Source organism: Perca flavescens, chromosome 14, assembly GCF_004354835.1.
Source record: "Perca flavescens isolate YP-PL-M2 chromosome 14, PFLA_1.0, whole genome shotgun sequence".
NCBI classification, from domain to species: Eukaryota; Metazoa; Chordata; class Actinopteri; order Perciformes; family Percidae; genus Perca; species Perca flavescens.
The window spans coordinates 21,634,757-21,645,410 of record NC_041344.1 but is presented as its reverse complement, the minus strand read 5'-3'; the positions used below and the strand labels follow the sequence as shown (position 1 = coordinate 21,645,410).

At 40.5% G+C, this 10,654-nt stretch overlaps 1 long non-coding RNA gene across 1 annotated transcript; it reads right to left on the bottom strand.

Annotated features, from left to right (window-relative positions):
- Positions 1-237: 237 nt before the first annotated feature.
- LOC114568667 (uncharacterized) lies at positions 238-2,206 on the bottom strand. The gene is made up of 3 exons (XR_003694303.1): positions 1,946-2,206; positions 1,010-1,104; positions 238-557 (listed from the first exon to the last, which is right to left on the bottom strand). It is a non-coding gene; the product is annotated as an uncharacterized LOC114568667 (long non-coding RNA).
- Positions 2,207-10,654: the final 8,448 nt, after the last annotated feature.

Below are 10,654 nucleotides of genomic sequence, written 5' to 3'. Positions count from 1 at the left end.
CACTGCTCTTTGGGAGATGAAATTGTCTGATTGCATTGTACAGTGAACATTCTTTAGCACCAACAGTAAGTTCCCAGGAAACGGTCAGTCTGTGCCTGAACACGGTGACAAAAAGTTCATTGGCTTACTTTTGAGGCTCTGGACCTTTTTTTTGTTTTTTTTATTTATTTTTTATTTATTTTTTATTTGATTTATTAGACAGTAACAGAAATAAATGCATAACAAGATGCCATCACAGTGACATTACACATTTAACAGAACTGTTGAGGATAACACAAGAAAGTTACAAACTAAACGTTCTTGAGCAGCTTTGCTCTGTCAAGCACCAAAAGAGTTTCTGAAATACTTTAAGTATACTCAAGGTTCTTGGAATACTCAAGTTTGAGAGCGTAGATCAATCCCATCAACCGCACACATGCCTTGGTTCGGTTTCCACACACGTTCAGCACTTTGTTTCCCTCCATCGCAATCAACACATCTGCTGTATGCTCCTTGGCTGCAGGATTATGGATCCCAAGCACCTTCATGGTTTAGTCCATGTTGTCCTCATTTTCATCCTCCATGTTAAAAAAAAACAAAAATATGCACTTTTAAGTTAAGGACAATAACAAGATACTATCCCAATACATTTATTGATCATGTTTTCTTGGTTAAGCCAAATCAACCCAATTAGAGTTTGTTTTTAATAATCAGCACTTCAATACAATTCAGTGACAAATTAAAACTGTGACTTTAATGTAATAAAATGTAACTGTGAAGTTACATTATGATTTTAATTGTGGATAGACCTCCTGCCTCGTTACAAACTAAACTGACATTAGAAGGGGTGGCATGTCTGTCCCATAATGGTGGCTGTGCCAAGTATCCGCAGTTTCTATGTACTATATATGTATGTGTGTGTGTGTGTGTGTTTGTGTGTGATTGGTATCGGAAATTAAACCATTGTATCAGGGCAACCCTATGTGTAACCATGTGATACCTTGAATTGATCGATCATTTAATAACATACCTAGCAATCTTGGATGAGATCTTCTTGATGTTCCCCAAGGTACTCAATGAGGCGACAAACAACTGCATCCCTTTTTCTCTCTCGACACATTGGGACTGTGAATAGATGCATTTAGTGATTAACTTATTTCTACAAATTCTTTACACTTATTAGTGATATATATATATATATATATATATATATATATATATATATATATATATATACACATATATACATATATACACACACATACATACATACATACATACATACCTCATTTACAGTGTATTTGTGTATTGTAGTTAGCGTATGCGTGTAACAGAGATTGACCGGTTGTTGCACTGCCTTCACGGTTGAGTTCACCCTTTTTTATCCACCCCCAGCTATCTCAATTGTATTGTATATGAAATAACAAAAGGATTTGGTAAGATAAAAGCTGAGTAAGCCTAACTTTATGTAGCTAAGGTTGGCCTAAAATATATTTTCTCAAAAGCAGGTAATGTCGGGGCTTATCAATACTATTAGGTAACCTTACTGTATCTATCCGGCTACATAGCTAACTTAGCTAGCTAAGGTTAGCTAACATTACAGGTAATGTCACCTAACAGTTAGCTTACATTTTGAGCCCCATGGTTCAGCCGTGAAAGCAATAACGTTACATTGTGACACTGTCAAATGCCACGACAGGTAACGTTAGCTAGTTTGAAGTAACGTAACTAACATCTCTTCCAACAATCTCCACATTGCTACGTTTTAGTAACATTAGAAGCTAACGTTAGCCTTTCAACTCTGGCATTAGCTAGCTAGCTGGCACTCGGTAGCTTGCTAACTTTTAATGACAGACTGCCATTGAGTAACTTGTTAACAGCCTAGAGAAGCAAGCCAAATATACAATCTAAACCAACCATTAAATACGTTTATTACACACTGCAACCTGTTAAAAAGGAATCTTACCTTAACTAAACCGAACAGCTTGACTCCAGTGTCCCGCCAGTGAAACGATAGATCTTGGCCAAGAACCAGCACTGACGCATGTGCACTTTGAACTGCAGACTTATCATTTTGGGGTAGATTTTATTATATTTGTTTAGGCTGCAAATGTTACTGTTATAAAATATGTAATGTAGGTAGAATTTACCCATTATTGTATATTTGCTTACTGACTAATATATTTGCAGTAAAATTTAAACAATTTGCATGTGTTGTATTTACTACCCTCCAAAATCCGTTTTTACAGTGTTGAGGCAACATAAACTTGTTTAGGTTTAGGGAAAGATCATGGTTTTGGTTAAAGGTAGGCTATGTTTGTTATGTAGCTTAAGTTACTTACTAGAGTTAAAATAAGTCAGCATTGATTTTTGGTTTCAGGGCTATGTTGAACCAGGGAATATGTGTGTTCACCATGACAAATTATCCTAGTTGACTTTCCATTGCCATTGTTTCTGTGGTTCCAGCACCACATTACACATTACATTTTAACACATTACATGCCACCAACAGGTAATGCTGTCTGAAGAGGTCATGGTCATTTCACGTATTTCTGTGAGATCAGGTTGTAATTGCACACCCTTTCTTCTGTCTATGATATCATACAGGTGGTATTTCAATTTTCTTCATCTTTTAACCTTGAAACAATTTTCTCAACACAGTCAGGAATGCAGAGTGACATCCGAGTTTTAGTGGCAAACAATTGTACCAGCCAACTTACCTTCCTTCAGATTTTCCTCCCTACACTGGATTGTGCTGTTAGCTTTGACTTTGGCTACCAAACCCCACGTTTTTTTTTCATCATTTTGCTGTTATTGTGATGTTTTGTTATGTTGGCTTACAGGTGAGCTTCAAATACTTTTTTTATTCTAGTATTTGCTCTGGACAGTTGCTCTGACAAGTGTATCAGCTGAATGTAGTAAGCATATGCTATATTCAGTGTACAATACTTGCGCTGCATCGTTTGTTACGACTGACCATCTTGTAGAAAGTTAAAAGGACTGACTGAATCAGTTTCTTAATTTTATTACTGAACCAATAAAAAAATACAATAATTTCCTATTGATTCACCCACACACACAAAAACCAAAAGAAAGAAAAGGTAGAAACATTGCATTTTCTTAAATTTAAACACCAGTTAGTTCATGCAAACATTCAATCACTATGTGGCATCTCTCAACACTTTCAGATTGCTTCCAGTGTTACACGCTGGTTACCATAGCAATGGCTCCGAGGCCCATTCTGCATGCAGGCAACATCTTGATTAATCTTGACGATGACAGTGCGACTCTTGATGTGGACGGCTCCACATTGATCCGTAATGAAGCCATTGAGCTGCATGACGAATGGAGGGTAAGGAAATGTGTGAGCACATGATTAATGAAATAATTAAATAAGTAATTAGATTGACTTAATTATTTATTTCGCAATTCTTAAAGTCAGGGAAAAGTTTGATTGCATATTCAAATTAGAGGGTGCAATGAGGTGAGCTGTGTTCTGCTTTTGATTCTCAGTTAGTGTTCCTCATGTATACAGATCAAAGGCATCAAGTACAAGTATCTTTCATTCAAGTCTTAACCAAAGATAACTCCTCCTTTACCACTTTTCAGATAATTTCAGGGACCTTTTCCACCCACAGAAAGCACATTTCTTCACATGACAAAGTGAAAGTGCCTTCCAAAGTTTTGGGGATGATTTGTTATTTAGATGATCAGATTAATGAACATCTGGTCAGCCTGTCTCACAAGCTCTACAATTTGAGCCAAACACAATTGTTTCAGTTTTTCATATTGTTAATAATATAGATGATTAACTATCTTAATGAAGAGTTAAGTCTCTGATCCTATTCCCATATGTGACTCCCAGGGTGTCTAGAAATAGATTTTCTCATTCCACGTTGCCTTTTCCATCTGCTGCCTGCTGTTATAAGGCATGTGGGATGTTTCCTGGACCTGCTGTCAGGACTGTGAGTTTTTCCAGGGAAAACATGCAGGAATTTTTGATCTTCTTTTAAAAAGCTGGCATGGTCTTCTTCCATGAGCTTCTGCATATGTCATTGGCATTATATATTTAACTTCACGATAACTCAAATGGAAAGCTTGTTCAAATATCCAATAAGTCACATCATAAAAAGGCTTATATAGTGGTTGTTGGGCCAGCTTGGTAGCAAGCTTAAATTTACAGCTCACCTAACTCCCCTAAACATATTTTTATTATCTTTTCGGTCTCCACTGAAACATTTCAAAGTCTAATGAAATAAGTCAGACTCACAGATTTATTCTTACAACCTTTTTTATCCTGGGAAGGACTTTGCTGAGTATGCATGCTCTTTTTCCAGCTACTACCTGCTTCACAGCCCTACAGTTAGACATATCCACACCTGTGAGCTGCCCACTGCTGCCACTGTATTCCACCACCATACACATTCCCTAGCAGAATTTTTTTTTATATTTCTTCATATAGTATGCTAGAGTTAAAATGACTCTCCTGGTAACCCTAAGAGAAGTTTAGAGACACTCCAGTCCATACCTTGTCTGTCTTTTGTAGCTAAGTTTGGACCTATTCAACATGGAACATATCCTTTAAAAAGTACCGTATCCAGGAGGAGCCACACCATTGTACAAAACAGACAAAACACTGAAATTGGAAGAATCAGCAACATGTCCAATGCCAACATTATTATCCTCACTTTCTGCACTATTTTGCATGGCAACCACATTATGGTTGAGATTAGGGAAAGTTATGGCAAATAAACAGTGATTAGGTTTAGCCAACTAAAACACCTGGTTGCAGTTAGGGAAAGATAGTAATTTAGGTAAATAAAAAGGTTAGCAACATGCATGACCATCCACCACCCTGACCTCCACACTTTTACTATCCATCCATACTACATAAAGGGCAGACTACTTCCTGTGTTGGAACCAATTGTTGGTCTAATATGGATGTTATGCGTGGGGATACTGCGCTTTGCAGGCCCATACAACAAAGTTTCCTGTGTGATCACACCCTGATGAGCTAAATGTAACCTATAAGAAAACTGGACAAAGTGGTGTCCAACTGCCTTTACAATTCCTGTGTGGTTAGTAATAAACATGCAGTATCCACTAACAATTCAGCTTTTAAATATTTTAAAGAATTGAGCACAAGATGGACTGAAGAGACGTAAACAGAATGAGCAAAGAAAATAGCAAGTCGACCAATAAATAAATGCATCCTCTAATGTTTGTGTATAACTGTAAGAGCCTGGACTTATGGGTCTTTGTATGTATCTAAGTGCCTGTGTGTGTTTGCATATGTGCTTGTGTGTGCACGTTTAAATGCAGTGTGTGCAGGTCTCAGTCGTATTGGAGATTATTGTGCATCCATCAGTATGCCGTTAAGTAGTGGCCAGTGAGGATATGAAATGGCTATCGCTGATCAATGATCATAAACATTTAATGTCATAATCAGCCATCAGGCGGCACAATAACACATCAGCACTAACAGCTTTGGGGTGCTGATGGCAGGATGGCAACACACATTCACATGCAGACACACATGCTCATACACACATACATGCACATGCTAACTTCTTCAGTGTAACATCTCTGGTACATTGAGTAAGTATATTTTACATGGAGGTGAAAACAACCTCTGCTCTGCACCACAGACATTCGCAAGCACACACACATTAGATATCTTGCCTCACACATCATTAAACAAACACACACCATCAACCATTTAGGCACTAAAATAATGTGTGTGCTCAGAGTGTGTATGAAGTTATGCTGTGGTCTGGGTGAGAGATGAAAGAGAGAGACAGGGGGAGAGTGGCGGGGTGAGGAGTGAGGGTATTATCGAGGGAGGGCTTTACAAAGTAAGCCAATTTATACAAGGTATCCCGGCTTGAATTAGCAGCTAATGACTCTATTAGCTTTCATTTTTGCACCGAGGAGATTTGCCTGCATACATTAGGGCCCGATCATTGGCAAAGTGTCACGGCCAAAGGACAGTTTATAAATACAACAGCCAGGCCCTGTCAGCCGCGTCGGTCACTGATATAGACGTCTCTGCAGACTTTGCCGTTGAGCGCAACAGACTTGTGCCAGTCAGACGGTGACAGGGGACCGTGGGGGTCCCAAGGGGAGCTGTCTTGCCGTCGTCCCTGAAAAGGTCAACTTGACGTGGGCACAGCCCATCGACCTGCCCCCTTGTCGGCTCCGCTGATAAAAATCAGATAAACTTAAGACCACTTATTGATCCAGGCTGCGGAGCCTTAGGCAAATGTTGGCCCAGCCCTCCTCCTCCTCCTCCTCCTCTTCCTCCTCCTCATTCTCTTTTCTGGTGCATATGATTGCACACAGGCAAATTAAAATAAGGGGGGGGTTTAAACAGAGAGAGAGGAGAAAGATAGAGAAGAGATGAGAGAGGGAGAGAGGAAGGCTTGTTTCTCTTAGGAGGGGAAGGGATGTTATTAAGAAGTGAGAGGATGAGAAGTGGGAGAAGGGACAGTAAGATTAATCGCAGAAATTTGAGCAGAGACAGGGAAATTCCATTAACTATGAGAGCACTTGTTAGAGCTAAATGTTCAGAGAGAGGCGGGAGGTGGAGGGGGGGTAGAGAGGAGGGGATCTCAGAGGTAAAAAACAGAAATTTACACAGAACATGCCCATGCAACTTATAACTTCTTTTTCCACCCCTAAAAACAGCACAAATGATCTATTCCAGAATGTCTTGCTTTAACTGTAACGTCTGAGATAGTTACAGAAAAAGGGATGAGGACACAACAGATGAGTGAGAGCGGCTGTGGGAAAGAATGAAGGCAGAAGGGGCCCTGCAGCAGGAAGGATACAGAGCCGAGCAAAAGGCCAGGAGTCAAAGTTAGTGAGAAGACCAAGTACAGACTGCTGAAGAGAGACAGAATTAGAGCAGGCGAACTGAGGGAGAGATACAGAGGTGTAGCACATCTGGCCGTCAACACAGTCGCCTCAGTAATCAGACCACACATCCTCTCCAGTTTCACTCGCCGTCCTCTCTCACAACGTCTCTCTTGCCAGGCTGGGTGTCTGTCTGCTGCCCTCTGCACCCACACTATCTTTCCACACTTCCTCCCTCCATCACTTCGCCAGGCAACCACACGTCTACCCCTTTCTCCACAAACACACATACTGTATGCACACAGACACGCACACATACACACACACACACACACACTCGCTCTGTCTCAGTGTCTCTCTCAGGAGGATGAGCAATATAGCTCAGGGCAAAGAGGTGCTGATAAGGGGACAGGAGTGTGACGCGAGCAGGGGCCAATGACCACAGATAACATGCTGACACTGTGTGTGTGTGTGTGTGTGTGTGTGTGTGTGTGTGTGTGTGTGCGCGTGTGTGTGTGTGTGAGGCCCAAAGTCATCAGTGTGTAAGTGGGAATGATGAGGGTAACCCTGTTATCAGCTCTGTCTATGTCAGCACCTCCATCTGGTGTCGGCTCTCTTGCTAGTGTGTGTGTGTGTGTGTGTGTGTGTGTGTGTGTGTGTGTGTGTGTGTGTGTGTGTGTGTGTGTGTGTGTGTGTGTGTGTGTCACTACAGGGCGATAGTTGTCTGGTAAGCAGGAAGTGCAGTCTGGGTCTGACTGGTGACACATGCAGCACAGCCTGTAGTGTCTGTCTCGTTCTCTTATTTTGTGTGTGTGTGTGTGTGTGTGTGTGTGTGTGTGTGTGTGTGTGTGTGTGTGTGAGAGAGAGAGTATATTAGCCTAATCAATGCAAAAGAGAAATAGAGGTTCATATTTAAGCAATTTGGAAAATATTTTACGTAGCGGATCACCAATATTTTTCTGCCTTCTTTTTCTGCTATCAAACGCTGTCTATCTATTGCTATTTCCATGTGCACAGCTGCTAAAGTCTTAACATAGCATAACATAATATATTATGTGACACACTTTAAAATAAATTAGTTGCATCAACAAAACATGTAACTTAGTGGCATGTTGTGCCAGAAGAGATAAAGATGAAGGCGATGTTAGCAGCAGAGGAGGTGTAAGTGAGTACTTGGATGAAGCCATGATCCACAGCTTTAGTCCTCTGCTGCAAACTACTGGTGGAAATTTGGAACAGCAGTTACTCACGCTGAATTTGAGGAGCTCTCTGTGACTTCTCTCTGTAAAAACCGCCATTGTAAATCCAAAATAAGCTGTATTCAGAGAAAATTGTGAGAATTCCAAATGTAATGTATGGAGTTGTCACATAATTGTGAAACAACATTAGTTCTTATTAGTGGAGGATTTTCACATAGAGGCAGGTCATCAGATTTGATAGTGGAAGGATTTATCGAGCACTTATAAGCAGTAACATTTCCCTCTAAATTCATAAAGGGTTGTAAATATTTTTCCACTGTATTCTAAACTACATAGTTATATTTTACAAGAGATTAATATTCAGAAATCTAAGGCTATTATGTGCAGTAACATTCAACTCTTTGAGACTCTTGTCTCAAGGATTTCACCCTACATATATTTTTTAAAGAATGCAAAACATTTTTTGGATGAGTTATAAAAGAGACTTCCAATGACATATGATACATTTTTTAAATGCCCCCTTGCACAGTAATCCTTCAGTTTATTGTTTAATGGATTGTCATTCTCTGCCAAAACACATTGCATCAAAATCAGATATCTATCTGACCATGGGACATTACAACCAAAAGATAGCTTGCTCTTATGAATAGTAACAAACCAAAAACACAATGACCACTGCTACTCTCTTATCTGAAGCAATTTCTTCTCTTTCCATTGCACAACACATACCACAAAACCCCTCTGATCCACCATATAGACTTTATCATCCTAAATGTATGCATATGATGCAGAAACATAATTCATATGAACAAATCCTGATATAACTCATGGGAGATAGGTCATTATGATTTCACAGAGTGCTCCCTACTGGCCATTATCATTCAAGTGCATCTTTACACTGAAGGACACAGCAAACCCTGTTTGGCTCTGACACTATGGTACAATTTGTGGCTTTGTGTTTGTGTGTGTGTGTGTGTGTGTGTGTGTGTGTGTGTGTGTGTGTGTGTGTGTGTGTGTGTGTGTGTGTGTGTGTGTGTGTGTGTGTGTGTGTGTGTGCGTGCGTGCGTGTGTACGCGCGAGCGCGTTTCCATGTGTGTGATGGAGACAGCTTCCTATTTGAAGAAACAGGGAACAGGTGCACCGAGTAGGCTACTGCAGAGTGAGTTTTTAAGGACAGTGATCAACAGTACATTAATATTGGAATAAGTCAATGCATCTGACAGTGTGTGTGTGTGTGTGTGTGTGTGTGTGTGTGTGTGTGAGAGAGAGAGAGTCTATTTCATCATAAGTTGCAGTAGACACTAAAAGATGCAAATAGGCTCAATAAAATATCTGTTATTTTAAAATCTAATATTGATGATCTCAATAAAACGTTGCAGTAAATGGCTAGTGGATTTATCTATAACCATAACCTGACCATAAGGTTAAGTGTTCCTAATAGTTATAAATGAGAGCCTGCCCGTTACTTTTGTTTATTGGCATGCTTTCTTGCCCCCTCTCTGATTCCAGTAGGCTAATATAACATGTCGCTCTCACCGGGCTGCAAAATGAGATTAGACTCTGACACGGGCCCCGCATCATCCGCCGAGGAGCCCGCACCATGAACTCTTCACCCGGGCACGGCACGGCGGCAAGACGACGCACACAGAGGCGGAATATCCAAGCAGGAAGGACGGCAGGCAGGTAGTCTGCGCGCTCCCCGGAGCTCCAGGCGCGCTCCACTGTTCCTGCGAGAATTATTCATTCAAGTCTGCCCTCTACCGACGGAAAAAACGCAATTACACTGTGACATGTCAGTGCTGAGATTCTGTTTCACTTGACAAAATACTATATCAAATCCTACAAGGATTCAGTAATCTATGATACTGAATGCTATCTCAGTATCATAATTATATCATTACAGCATAATAGGCCTATAAGTTTTTGTTGTATATGTGCAGCAACTAATGCTGAGTGTAGGTTATATCTTATCATAGTAAGTATTTTGTATCTCCTATGAATTCTCTCTTACATGTTCAGAATATTCATGTTTGGAGTCCTCTGGTGAAATTGTCCTCTAAATGTTGAAATTATGTATTATGTATCTTTAAATTGCAACAATTAAAGACCTGTGTCTGCAGATGTTTGATCCCAGAATCAGTCCTCCTTGTGCAGTGTCATTGGACAAAAACACTTAAACCCTGTATGTGCTGACTCATTGTAAATTGCTTTGGATGAGAGCTAAAGTTAAAGTATTTGCGGAGTGAGCCGTGGATCAAATTTGCATTCTGGTCACTGAAAGTGCTGCGTACTAGTACAAGACAATACAGTACAGAGAAGAGAAGGAGCTGCAGGAGAAACAGAAGACTTTTATTGGACTGGTTTTATTGCTCTCACTCAAGACTCATATCCTGAGTTTAACAGGGCTAAAGGCAAAAGGTTTTAGTGTGTGTGTGTGTGTGTGTGTGTGTGTGTCTGTATGTGTGTGATATGTGCTTGTGTGTGTGGGAGAGAGAGAGAGAGAGAGAGAGAGAGAGAGAGAGAGAGAGAGAGAGAGAGAGAGAGAGACAGGGAAGAAAGCAGAGAAGGTGGGGGTTAGTGCCTATTACTGAGGGTTGCACATGTAGGCCAAAGCCACGTTG